At 38.0% G+C, this 14,290-nt stretch overlaps 1 protein-coding gene across 1 annotated transcript in view; it reads right to left on the minus strand.

Moving 5' to 3' along the window:
• LOC144628977 (uncharacterized) overlaps nt 1–14,290 on the minus strand; it is a 77,655-nt gene that overhangs the window by 52,395 nt on the left and 10,970 nt on the right. The window lies entirely within an intron of this gene.

A 14,290-nucleotide genomic window follows, 5' to 3' on the forward strand; every position in this document is an offset into this window, starting at 1 on the left:
TTTTGTCGTGGGCGGTGTCTTATGGCTGGTAGCCCTCGGGTAAAATATAAGTGGCCATACTGTTCGTAGCAATTGACATATAAGGATTTAAAGAAGGAAAGAAGGTTATTTGTGTTTACTATAAAATAAAATATTTATTTAAAAGGGGCTTTGTCGCAGTTTTTTACAGATTTATGAACAGTCAAGTCTAAATTCGTGTCGTAGGAAACCAAAAATAATGGTCCATTTCTCTTAACAATTGCTAATACTAGAGCACTGAAACTGTTAAACATTTAAGAGTCTTAGCTGCGAATGGCTAGGATGAAAATGGATTGTAGCTTTAAAAAATTGAGCTAAACTATTCAAGTTGTTTCCGTTCGTCGTCAAAAAAATCAATATTTATAGCCAAAGTTTGATTTCTATTCACAATACAAATTGAGGTAACATTTTCCTTTTGATGTTCTAAGATAAATATTATGGGTTAAGTTTCCTACCACTAATCTTAGAACAGTTTAGATTAAAAATCTGCAAAATTCTCGTCACGTAGCCCCTTAAAATCAAACAAACCTATAAAAACCTGTGACTCAATCATGCAGGTATAATAGGCAACTAACTAAAATGCAAAACCTTTCTTATAACAGAAAAGTCTTTAACTTAGTTTAAAAGCAGTCCACAGCTTTGCTTTTATAATTTCCTTGGGCATGGACGCTTCTATTATTTCTGTGTGGCAAAAGAAAAGGTTTTGCTACCATAACTGACAGTTTTAATTGTTTGGCAACCAAGTAACGAACGTGATATGGAAATACTGTAACAGAGGCCTTCAGGAGGTACAAGCGATAAGCGACGCGGCCCACAGTCATGGCGACACAGGTCAACTTCTAAATCGCAACAAGCGACTTGATTACTGCACTGCAGTGCGACAGCGACACAATAAATGCAGGTTTAACTTGCTATTGTTTGTCAGTCCACGGTTAAACGTCGTCTAGAGGGGCTTATGATAAACTTTGTTCAAAATAATTGGCACCGCAGGCTAAATCCGACAAGCACTTTCTTAACCGCGGTCTAAACTTCATTTAGATAATAGATAATAGGCCCAACAAGTTTGTTTAGAGGGCAAAATGCCCCGGGGTGTCGTATGGGTCGTATGAATTACTTGCGGTGTAATATTCCACGCATGAAAGAAAGATGAAGTTCTTTGTCTTCTTTCTCCCAAATAAGGTCATGTTTTCACCATTGTTGGACGCGGAAACTAACTACAATCACAGCACGATCAACGAACACAAGATGCACTAAAAAGTTCCATAATCCAAAAAAAATTATAAACTTGCGAAATCAAGCGATGTTCATGTGAAAAGAAAATATCGTGAGATCCCTAGACAATGCAGGCTCGATTTCCTCCGCTCGCTCGAGTCCGCGGGCTCATTTTCCCAAACAGCGGCTGATAATTGAGCCTATAAACAATGTACCAATTGAATCTCTCAACATTTATTGTACATACACCCCGTGTAATGACCTCCATATTATGAATTTAAATTTAATTTGAATTAGAGCTTGAACAACGGTGGCAAATAGCTTTTGTAAGATCTAAATAACTACCATGTATAATAAAAACGTTTAGCAGCTAAAAAACTGCGCTGCTTTCGAAACAACATTTTGAACGTTTCAACATTTAAGAACTTCTACATGATAGCGAGGGCCTCCCAGATGGGGTCCATGTTTTCTTGTTCTCAACAAAAGTTTCCCTAAAAGTATTTCTTCGTTTTTGCTGTTCCCTGTTCCCTAAAATCATATTTTAATGTTCCCGTGTTCCCAGTTTCATTTTCCTTTTGTTCCCATGTTCCCTAAAAGTTAATGGCCGTGCTTCCTTGTTTCCTGAAACCCCTGAAAAAAGGTTGCTATCCACGTTTTTTTTATTGTTCAACGTACACTTATATAATCGAAATAAACCGATAGGGTACCCGACAACCGTACATGAAAGCAGATTTTGCAAAGCTGGTATCGTGTTTAACTTTCAGACCCTCTCCTTGATGTGAAAATTAATGAAGAGTTAATTCAGTGTTTCGACCACAAAGTGAATGCACAACAAAACACTTAACTAAGCCATGCAAAATTGGATTCACTAAACAAAGCTGTAAATATAACATACCTGCCACAAGATAAAGCGAGCCACACAGTACGAGAAATGCTTTCATTTCTCTTCTTTAACCCTTATGGATCAGATCCTGCTAAAAACACAACGTTCAGTGTTGCCAAGTTCACCGCCGAACGGCTAAAAAAAAACTGCACGCGGTTTACGTCGCACTCAAGGTTATGGCTATCACGAAGCAAATTAAGCGTGACGAATTAGCATTCGAACAGGCTACCCAGTAAGGTACATGACGAACAGAAAATACGGAAAGATGAACACGCGCGAGACCTTTCTTCCAAGACCGCGCTCGGCTCGTATTGCTCGCTATTACCCCCTGTTCCTTAGCCTTTTCGCGGACTAAGGACTAACAGACAACTGGAGTCTGTAGAGAGCCGCCAAATGCTTTTTGGTTTCTGGAAAAAACAAACAAACAAGTGCTTGGAGTGCAAAATGAACTGTGCTTATTGGTCGTATTGTGAAATCCAATTTAGCCTTGGTGGTCGTTTGTAATACTCGCTGTGTAATATTCCATGCATGAAAGAAAGATAAAGTTCTCTGTATTATTTCTCCCAAATAAGGTCATGTTTTCACCATCGCTAGACGCGGAAGCTAATCTTCAAACACACCACGATTAACAAACACAAGGTTTTATTACAAATTTTATTATCAAGTTTAGAAAGATGAATACGCGACAAGCAATGTTTCAGAGAACCCAAAATTAAATTGAAATTAAAATTAAAAGGTTCGAGCTATCGGTTTGAGTTATCGGGAGTTGAAAACAAATGACCGGAAATAAGGACAAAACGGTGTTTACCGTTTTTCTATTCACACAGTGTACATTTTAAAACAATTTAATTAGAGCATAGAGCAGCCGGGTGAAAATGAAACAATACACTTTTAAATCATTATATAAATCTTAATTATTTTGTCTCAAGTTGGATAAAACAATAAATGCAACACGGCTTTATCTAATTTTGCATTTGATCAAACAAGACGAGCGAGCTGCACAAAACGCTTTAGAAGCCACAACGACAAGCAAGCAAACAAATAAATACATTATTCTATAATGTAGCTGACTAGGCAGCTCTATATGCAACTAAGTGTTCCAATAGTGTAACGGCTTCTTTGTGGCATTCTGGTCAGCTAACAAACACTGGGAACGTGCCAGAACTTCCTTTGCCTAGGGATGCTCTCTGGACGTCCATTTGCCTGCAATGTGGTGGAACCACGCAAAACTGTAAACAGCAGACTACATCGGGGAAGATGCGTTGGCTGAGGACATCAATACTGTAGGTACAGGGTAACGTGGACAGAAGAAGCCGAGAAAACCTTGAATTGATGTAGGGCCGGTGTCCCACGCCGTCCATCCTTTGTAGATGGTACAATATTTCGTCGACGTATTGGCAGCTTTATTGGCAAGAACCACGTCAGGAAGCTTAAGGGACTCCGCAGGAGAGATAACGCTCCTTACCCTATCTGAGGTCAGTATGGAGTTCTGGAGACCATTCCAAATAGACAAGTTTAAAACGTCTGAAAAAATATAGAAAATACGAGCACAAACAAAATAATATTTAGATCGAGGCAAAACAAGAAACAACCAATGAGAAACTCGTCGAGCGCTTGAAGTGCGAGACCAAGACGAAAAGCCCTTGATAATTGACACTTATACATACTCCTGACACCACCTCCTTCGATATACTAGCGCTCACTCACTAATCAAAAATGTGAAACCAATAAGAACACATTTTCCCGTTAATTCCACAGTCAAAGGAAGGAAATACATTTTCACGTGTTTTCGGACTGGCTTTTATTGTAGGCTTCTAGCTATCCACTTATCATTTAGTTGCGCACCCAACTCACTAGAAAATTAGACGGCTGCCACTTACCTTTTTCCTGGCCTAGTATTGATATGGTACGGTTACTTTGGCAACGTCTCCGACTGGCACCTTTTATTACTTACCACCAGGCATTGCCATTTTTACTCCACACGATGTGGATTGGGGCCAAGTTGTAGGTACGTCTTCTTTGAAGGAGCTGACTCATGACACAGTAAGATTGACACTTCTATGAGGCTAAATGTCACTGCAAACTGATCTTCAAAATAAAAACTAAACGCAGTTAAAATGCATGGGCCACCTTGCTCATGAAAACAGGAAACGTTTTGAAAAAAGCGATACAATACGCAATTTTAGATATCAATGTTATTTATGTAGAATGTGCATTGTGACCTTAGCAATACCAACTGGAAGGCTTATAGAAGAACAATTCCAAAGCATTTACGTTAGAGTAAACATAACAAAGGGCAGACTGGTAAACATCTATTGACAACTCCAGACTTTTTTTTAGTTAGCCAAATAGCTGACTGAATATGACAAATATCCAGTATTAACAGAAGCAATACATCGAGACAGAATTTGTCAGTTGTTACCTTTTATTATCAATGTTATTGATAAGAACGAGGTAACAACAATTTATTTACCGTTACTGTGTCTTATTTCGGTGTACACTGCGAAATAGAGATCCAGTGACGATATATTAGTTGAAGAGACGATCGTACATCGATTAGACATCTTTCTACGATCTAACATCTATCGATTCGTGCCTCTCTATGATGCATAAGATCGACCGTGTAGCCACAAAGAATGATGCAACGATTTTAGATCGACTATCGCGATCTGAAATCGGGACAAAAGAGTAAATCTATTGACGATGTTTTATCTATTGAGTAATGATCCAAGATCATGAAACATATGAGGTGACTTGGTGTGTCAATTTAGCAACGGTTCAAAGCCAGAAAAGTACTAGCAATCATCAAATATCGAAGCGGAGACATTCCCTTGACATACGAGTCATCAAAAATGTAAGTCCAGTAGTTATTTTGCAGGCATTTAATATCTCTTTATCTACCACAAACCACGAATTGAATCAGGTTACTTTTCATGACTTGGTACATGAAGTTTAATTGACAAACTGTTTGTAATACCTGTACAGACAAGGTCATTCCCACTCCAAGTTCCATTTTCTGTACATCTTCTAACTGTTGAACCAGACGCTTCAGATCCTTCATTACAAGAAAACCTACACACTGTGTCATATAACATCTCTGTTGTATTACATTCCAGTAGCTCTCCATTGGTCGGTGGTGATAACGTTGGACACGTGACAGCTACATAAAAAATAGAGCGAGTGGGTACGTGATAGTTAACACAAAACAATCTGGCAAAATGGCCGCCTTGATCCGACTACAAATCTCTGGAATCACCGTCCGGTCTCTAACCTGGAAATGTGTTTTAATAAAGAACATCTGATGAAAAGAAAAGTTAAAAGAGTGGGAAAATTTCCATAAAGCGATGCTTTCTTGACAAGAAAAAACATGAACGTTCTTTTACGTCAAAAACAAGCTTACCTTCGCATCGAGGCTGCGTGCCGGTCCATGATCCACTATTGTTGCACCGTCTAATGTCTGAACCAATCAGACCGTAGCCTCGTTTACAAGCGAATTCACATGCGTCACCTGGCAACCGGGTGCATGCTGCCTTCATTCTTATTTTTGGAGCAAGTTGAAGGGGTTCACATAGGATTCCTTTTAAAATAATAACAAAATAAATGACAAAAAAATGAAGTACCATATGTCACGTTCACAACATCAAGACCCAAAGCTCTGTCAAGCCTTCTGGCCTCAGTATGATCGATAAGAATGTCAATTCTTACACAATGTAGTATTTCTACAATTCTTTTTCTACGTACTTTCACAAGAAAACTCTCCTCCGTTCCAAATTCCATTCTCTTGACATCTCCGTACGCTTGAACCACTGGCTTTGTACCCTTCAATACACGAGAACCTACAGACTGTGTCATACGGGTACTCTGTTGCATTCCCAGTGCAGCCATGTCGCACGCTATTGGACGGTGAAGGCAGTGCGGGACAAGTGACAACTAAATCAGAAAAATAGTAATTAAACAACATAACTGTTTGCGTTTTGTTTTGAGTTTAATGAAACAGTCCAAACAGGTTTCAAACTGGAATGTCGCAAAGCCAAAAGCACAGTACAATTACTCCCTTGACGCGAACCAAAAAAACACGCGCAAAAAGGCGCTTTTGTAGAGGCAAACACCAGTGAATTAAGAAACTTCTTTGAATAACACTAGTTTATTTTTGTTTTTGGCGCCTTACTGCCCAACGCGAGAACATTACAACATGTTATTGTGGGGAGTTTCAAGTAGTAATTTGCATTTTGCCTTTCTTGAACATCAACGGACCACGAGGTCGAAGCTGTCCTTGCTCAAAACGCCGTTTTTCTGAAAAAGAAATTGCGCCAGATTTTCGTGCAAGCGATATGTTCGAAGGGATAGTCGAAGCGAAGGCCACTTTTGAGCGATAGAAAACCCTTGGTGACTTTATGTTATTGTGGGGAGTTTCAAGTAGTAATTTGCATTTTGCCTTTCTTGAACATCAACGGACCACGAGGTCGAAGCTGTCCTTGCTCAAAACGCCGTTTTTCTGAAAAAGAAATTGCGCCAGATTTTCGTGCAAGCGATATGTTCGAAGGGATAGTCGAAGCGAAGGCCACTTTTGAGCGATAGAAAACCCTTGGTGACTTTAAGAAGAGGACCACATGTAAAAAATACCATGAATGTTAGCTAAAATATTTCAGTTGTGAATGAAGAAGAGAAAGGATTCTTGTGGAATACGATAAGAAGAAAAAGGTTGGTTGTTTTAGTTTACCTTCACATGTGGGTATTGTGTTGTTCCACATTCCAGGATGTTGGCTACCAGAGACAACGCAAGTCACTGCTGACGAGCCGTTCAAACGATAACCAATCGTACAAGAAAAGTTACATTTTGAGCCATAATTTTTGTTACAGCTGCTCATGCGCAGTGGACCGGCGGGATCTACCTTCAGCGATGTACAATTGATAACTGTTGGTGAAAATAATTCAGAATAAGTTAGTTAACAGTACAGGTAAAGCAAAAGCTATAACAATGGTTTTATATGAAAAAAGTTTTACAATCTTGCACAAAAGACCTACCTTTAAGGAAGATAATGGAATTTTATAGCCACAATAAAATAACAATGGGAAAACCTAGCCAGGGCAGCCCGCTCAACAATTTCCCCGCCAAGTGCTGACATCACACCACTCTGAACAAAATATGTTTTCCCAAGTTCGTCAACGCCAACACCCAAAGTGATAGTTGATTCCGCCTTCGGCCTCATCAACTACCTCAAAGAAATTGAGAGCTTAAAATCTAATTGTTCAATAATGAACAACACTGAATTACAAAAGTACCTACTTTGGCAGGTGAAATCTTGTCCACTCCAAGTTCCATTGTGTTGACATCTTCTTTCCTGAGAACCAGACCCTATATAGCCATTATTACACGAGAACTGACAGACTGTATCATTATACATTGTTGCATTTCCTGGGCATCCAATTCTTGTTCCATTGTACGGTGCAGGTAACGGTGGACACGTGATCACTACAAGATAAATCCCGAAAAATGAAACTAATTAAGGGAAGAACGTTACTTTTATGGGTTTTTTAAACTTATTTCATGTTATAGTTTTCCCTTATGTAAATTTCTTTTCAGAGGACGAAGTAGCACAACACTGTTCTTATGGTTTGGCTTTGTAAAGTCGATTAGAAAATATTCTGCCTTATGTGTAAACAAGCTTGATACTCCTGCATAGATAGAGTGCATTTGGTATCCGTTTTCGTTTGAAACGCACCTTATTCTTTGCCGTTGATCTTCCATCCACAAGTATCCGGTGAAAATAGTGCAGCAATCAATATGCAGCATTGATACACCCTGTCTATCAGTAGAGTACTACGCTTCCGGAGTGAGAAGCCCTAAAAAAGGCCGTTTTCTTTTTTGTGTGTGTGGACGGTGAAAAGGGAATCTTTTGAAAATGATGACATCAAAGTATCTGAACTTGCGCCGGATAAGAATGTTTGACTGCAATCTTTTCTTTAAGACTTAAAGTATAACTTATGTTATGACTTCATTTTAGTTAAACTTTTTAAGCTGTTCTTTTTTTTTCGGATACGACTTTTAAGTAGTAAAAAAATCAGTAGCCATAGGCATTTTTACTTCTTGTCTCGAAAATCGAAGCCTTTAAGAGGCTCCGACTGAGAATATGAAGAATCGTTGGACAGGCTGGGAAAATCGAAAATCTTGAAACTTTGCCTGAATAACACCTTTGCGGAACTATGTTCGAAAATATTATTCTCATCTTCTAGGAATTTGTGGTTTTCGAGAAATTAAGAAAAAACGAAAATAACGGTTTTTAGCTCATTAAATATGCCAAAAATATGCGTAAAAATGGCAAAGTTCTCGATATTCCTATAAGAGCAATTTTCAATGCCTTGAATTGAAATAAACTTAGAATAATAGCTTGACCTTTCTTCTTTCATGCAACAGAAACTTTCAATTTGTTCCGGCCATTTTGAGGTTTCCTTCGCCTTTTAAAATATTGCTTTATCAAGCACTTCGGGAAAGGGCAAAAATTGAGAAACTTTGGAGGCTGAAAAAGCACCTTGATATGTCCGATATCGAGTCAAAATAAACACTGTGCAAAAGCTCGATGTTTCTTCTATTACAATATCAAATAAAAAATCTGGGTACTCAAGATTCACACAAATAAGAAACGAAAGTTTACGACCTACTCGTGTCTAATTTGCATAAAGCTAATTTTTGAATTCGTCCTCCGCTAAGTGATCTGGTCCGCTAAATTTACATTTGGGAGCTATGATTTACATAAAGAAAGCAATTTTAAACTTTATTTGCTTTGGTTGACGTCTTATGTCGATACACTGGTTATATAGACGCGAAGAAAGAAAAAAAAAAACCAGTAAAATCATCGACTGAGCTACCCATTGCGTGACCTGCGTCACGTTATGAATTTTCTTGTCAATAATTGAATTAAAAAGATCGGAGGAAAGAGTTGTTTGTTAGGGCCCTTACATTTGAAATTTAAGGTTAAAGATTGAGATAATAATATCATTCACTTACCTGAAATTGGGAATGATTTGTATCTTTTATTTACTCGCGTAACTTACGACAAAAATATAAATCGTGTAGTTCTAATTAATTTGGAAGTTTACTTTTTTGTGAACATAAACGTACATAATTATTAAAACTATGATGAACATATATCGCTGTTAGCTTCCGTTCAGTTGTCATAAATGGAAATAAAATAGCAAAAGTTTCTCATCTTGTTTTAAAACAACAATATAAAAGGTTTCGATCGTGCAAAATCCATTCATTCATTCATTCAGATGTACATCACAAAATTAAATTAAAGAGACCGAACATGTACACAGCGACAGGTCCCGGCGCCAAGACATTTAACACAAACCACGAAATTATTCGGCTGAAATTTAAAAATAGAATGACCCTTTACAGTTGTGCCTCTCTTGTTGGTGGGGCTTGAAAGCCCAAGAAATCCAGAATTTGTCCAGTTTGTAAATTATCATGCAAAAGCAAACTTCAAATTTTGTTACATCTTGTATGACAGATACTGAAAGCATCGATAGTTGCCCGTGCAGGTAAGGTAAAATATATTTTTTTCTTTGAACCACATTTGTGTGTAGGTAACTGAATTAATACAAGCTTAACTATCCAATACCCTGGGATTTTTGTAGCGCAAGAATGCCAAGAACATACCGTTAAATTCCAGATATAAGCGTTGGGCTTCTACAACCTTGTAAGGTGGGCTTATAAGCAGAGAGGCTTATATCTGGGAGGACTTATAAGCGGAATCAAAAAAACGTTTCGAAACGAGCCACAGGAGTGTTGATCGAAATACCTTTTTTAGTTAAAAACGCATAATAAAGCAACATTCAGCCCTGTTTAGTACTGTCATCCGGCAGAGGGGGGCTTATATCCGGGGGGGGGGGGTTATAATTGGAGGTATTTTTTGTTTCCAGATAGATGGGCCTATAACCGGGGGGGTTATAAGCGGGAGGGCTTATAACCGGAATTTTACGGTATGACAGTTTGCCATAAATACAAGAACACGCTCGGTATTCGCTGGCGGACAGAAGAAGCACGATGTTCTATACCAATGGAAATTGCGGGCCATATTCCTTCTTTTACACGGGAGGATCGCGGAACAGCAAGCAATCCTGCTCTGTTTTACAAGAGACGGGTATGCTTGTTTCAGTTAGTTCACATAAGCATTAACTTTCTGTTACTTAATTTTGTTTTAAGCCCACAGTAACAACTTCCAAGAAAAAATTTGGTGAATAATAGCCTCATGATTACTATAGTATTTCCGAGACTTCTAAGTTTAAACACTTTTCTTTAATATTGTAAAAATCGCTTTTGGTTTTAAGTTATAAAATGACAGTTGACCTTACCCTACTAGCCTTCAGAACAAGCGGTGTTGGTGTTGCAAGGGATAAAAAACGTATGTGAACGCGCGAGCAGGCGAGTGCAAACACAAGAGCGCGCTCGCGATTGTAAAGTGGTACAGTTGTTTATCCGCTTGATCCTTCGCGCTGCGCTAAACCACTCGTTCTGTAGACTAACACCTCGCCGTAACAGGATTGCAAAGCAGGGGTGCTTGGTGTCTTTTCCACGATACCCCCAGGGTGAAATTCTAAAAGAAAACTTGTGGCCCGCAATTTCCCTTAGTATTTCTTAGTAGGTCTTCTTCTGAAGGCTAGTCGAAACACATGCGTCCTCCACCCCTTTAGCAACACTGTTTGTTCGGAAGGCTAACACATTGAACATACGTTTTATTTTTGACGTAAGTTACGCGATTAAATAAAATATATAAATCATTTCCAATTTCAGGTTGGTGAATGAAATTATGATTAGTCAATAGTTTTTAGCATTTTACCCGTTTCTTAGTTTATATATGGTAGGTTTATATTAATTTAAGTGTCCCCAATTAGCAGAGGGTGTTCCCCTTGCACTTTTTCGACATGTTAATAAAGTCTTTGATTGATTGATTGATTGATTGATTGATTGATTGATTGATTGATTGATTGATTGATTGATTGATTGATTGATTGATTGATTGATTGATAGTAGGAATGGATATAGTCAAATGGCATTTTATAAAAAAAAAAAAAGCGATGTTTACAATATCGAGGAAAAGTGTTAAAAGTTAATACCGGTCTTTCCTTATGTCGTTATGCTTATGTCATTATGTTCCAACTATGTCGTTATGTTAGGCGGTTGTTTACACTGGTGACATAAAACATCAACTTGAGGTGTTTTTTACATTTGCGTGACCTTGCCGTTATGCCGTTATGTCGCTAATGTGAACCAGGCCTTATAACTGAATTGATACAAGTTAAACTATCCCATGCCTTCGGATTTTTGAAGCGCTAGAATGCCAAGAAAACATGACAGTTTGCCCGAAATACAGGAACACCTCGGTATAAACTTTTAACACTTTTCCTCGATATTGTAAACATCGCTTTTGTTTTTTTTATAAAATGCCATTTGACTATATCCATTCCTACTATCAATCAATCAATCAATGAATCAATCAATCAAAGACTTTATTAACATGTCGAAAAAGTGCAAGGGGAAACACCCTCTGCTAATTGGGGACACTTAAATTAATATAAACCTACCATATATAAACTAAGAAACGGGTAAAATGCTAAAAACTATTGACTAATCATAATTTCATTCACCAACCTGAAATTGGAAATGATTTATATATTTTATTTAATCGCGTAACTTACGTCAAAAATAAAACGTATGTTCAATGTGTTAGCCTTCCGAACAAACAGTGTTGCTAAAGGGGTGGAGGACGCATGTGTTTCGACTAGCCTTCAGAAGAAGACCTACTAAGAAATACTAAGGGAAATTGCGGGCCACAAGTTTTCTTTTAGAATTTCACCCTGGGGGTATCGTGGAAAAGACACCAAGCACCCCTGCTTTGCAATCCTGTTACGGCGAGGTGTTAGTCTACAGAACGAGTGGTTTAGCGCAGCGCGAAGGATCAAGCGGATAAATAACTGTACCACTTTACAATCGCGTGCGCGCTCTTGTGTTTGCACTCGCCTGCTCGCGCGTTCACATACGTTTTTTATCCCTTGCAACACCAACACCGCTTGTTCTGAAGGCTAGTAGGGTAAGGTCAACTGTCATTTTATAACTTAAAACCAAAAGCGATTTTTACAATATTAAAGAAAAGTGTTTAAACTTAGAAGTCTCGGAAATACTATAGTAATCATGAGGCTATTATTCACCAAATTTTTTCTTGGAAGTTGTTACTGTGGGCTTAAAACAAAATTAAGTAACAGAAAGTTAATGCTTATGTGAACTAACTGAAACAAGCATACCCGTCTCTTGTAAAACAGAGCAGGATTGCTTGCTGTTCCGCGATCCTCCCGTGTAAAAGAAGGATTATGGCCCGCAATTTCCATTGGTATAGAACATCGTGCTTCTTCTGTCCGCCAGCGAATACCGAGCGTGTTCTTGTATTTATGGCAAACTGTCATACCGTAAAATTCCGGTTATAAGCCCTCCGCTTATAACTCCCCCCCCCCGGTTATAGGCCCATCTATCTGGAAACAAAAAATACCTCCAATTATAACCCCCCCCCCCGGATATAAGCCCCCCTCTGCCGGATGACAGTACTAAACAGGGCTAAATGTTGCTTTATTATGCGTTTTTAACTTAAAAAGGTATTTCGATCAACACTCCTGTGGCTCGTTTCGAAACGTTTTTTTTTGATTCCGCTTATAAGTCCTCCCAGATATAAGCCCCTCTGCTTATAAGCCCACCTTACAAGGTTGTAGAAGCCCAACGCTTATATCTGGAATTTTACGGTATGTTCTTGGCATTCTTGCGCTACAAAAATCCCAGGGTATTGGATAGTTAAGCTTGTATTAATTCAGTTACCTACACACAAATGTGGTTCAAAGAAAAAAATATATTTTACCTTACTTGCACGAGCAACTAAAGATGCTTTCAGTATCTGTCATACAAGATGTAACAAAATTTGAAGTTTGCTTTTGCATGGTAATTTACAAACTGGACAAATTCTGGATTTCTTGGGCTTTCAAGCCCACCAACAAGAGAGGCACAACTGTAAAGGGTCATTCTATTTTTAAATTTCAGCCGAATAATTTCGTGGTTTGTGTTAAATGTCTTGGCGCCGGGTCCTGTCGCTGTGTACATGTTCGGTCTCTTTAATTTAATTTTGTGATGTACATCTGAATGAATGAATGAATGGATTTTGCACGATCGAAACCTTTTATATTGTTGTTTTAAAACAAGATGAGAAACTTTTGCTATTTTATTTCCATTTATGACAACTGAACGGAAGCTAACAGCGATATATGTTCATCATAGTTTTAATAATTATGTACGTTTATGTTCACAAAAAAGTAAACTTCCAAATTAATTAGAACTACACGATTTATATTTTTGTCGTAAGTTACGCGAGTAAATAAAAGATACAAATCATTCCCAATTTCAGGTAAGTGAATGATATTATTATCTCAATCTTTAACCTTAAATTTCAAATGTAAGGGCCCTAACAAACAACTCTTTCCTCCGATCTTTTTAATTCAATTATTGACAAGAAAATTCATAACGTGACGCAGGTCACGCAATGGTCAGCTCAGTCGATGATTTTACTGGTTTTTTTTTTTCTTTCTTCGCGTCTATATAACCAGTGTATCGGCATAAGACGTCAACCAAAGCAAATAAAGTTTAAAATTGCTTTTTTGTGTAAATCATAGCTCCCAAATGTAAATTTAGCGGACCAGATCACTTAGCGGAGGACGAATTCAAAAATTAGCTTTATGCAAATTAGACACGAGTAGGTCGTAAACTTTCGTTTCTTATTTGTGTGAATCTTGAGTACCCAGATTTTTTATTTGATATTGTAATAGAAGAAACATCGAGCTTTTGCACAGTGTTTATTTTGACTCGATATCGGACATATCAAGGTGCTTTTTCGGCCTCCAAAGTTTCTCAATTTTTGCCCTTTCCCGAAGTGCTTGATAAAGCAATATTTTAAAAGGCGAAGGAAACCTCAAAATGGCCGGAACAAATTGAAAGTTTCTGTTGCATGAAAGAAGAAAGGTCAAGCTATTATTCTAAGTTTATTTCAATTCAAGGCATTGAAAATTGCTCTTATAGGAATATCGAGAACTTTGCCATTTTTACGCATATTTTTGGCATATTTAATGAGCTAAAAACCGTTA

Source organism: Oculina patagonica, chromosome 10 (assembly GCF_052425735.1).
Source record: "Oculina patagonica isolate OP01 chromosome 10, crgOcupat, whole genome shotgun sequence".
NCBI lineage: Eukaryota > Metazoa > Cnidaria > Anthozoa > Scleractinia > Oculinidae > Oculina > Oculina patagonica.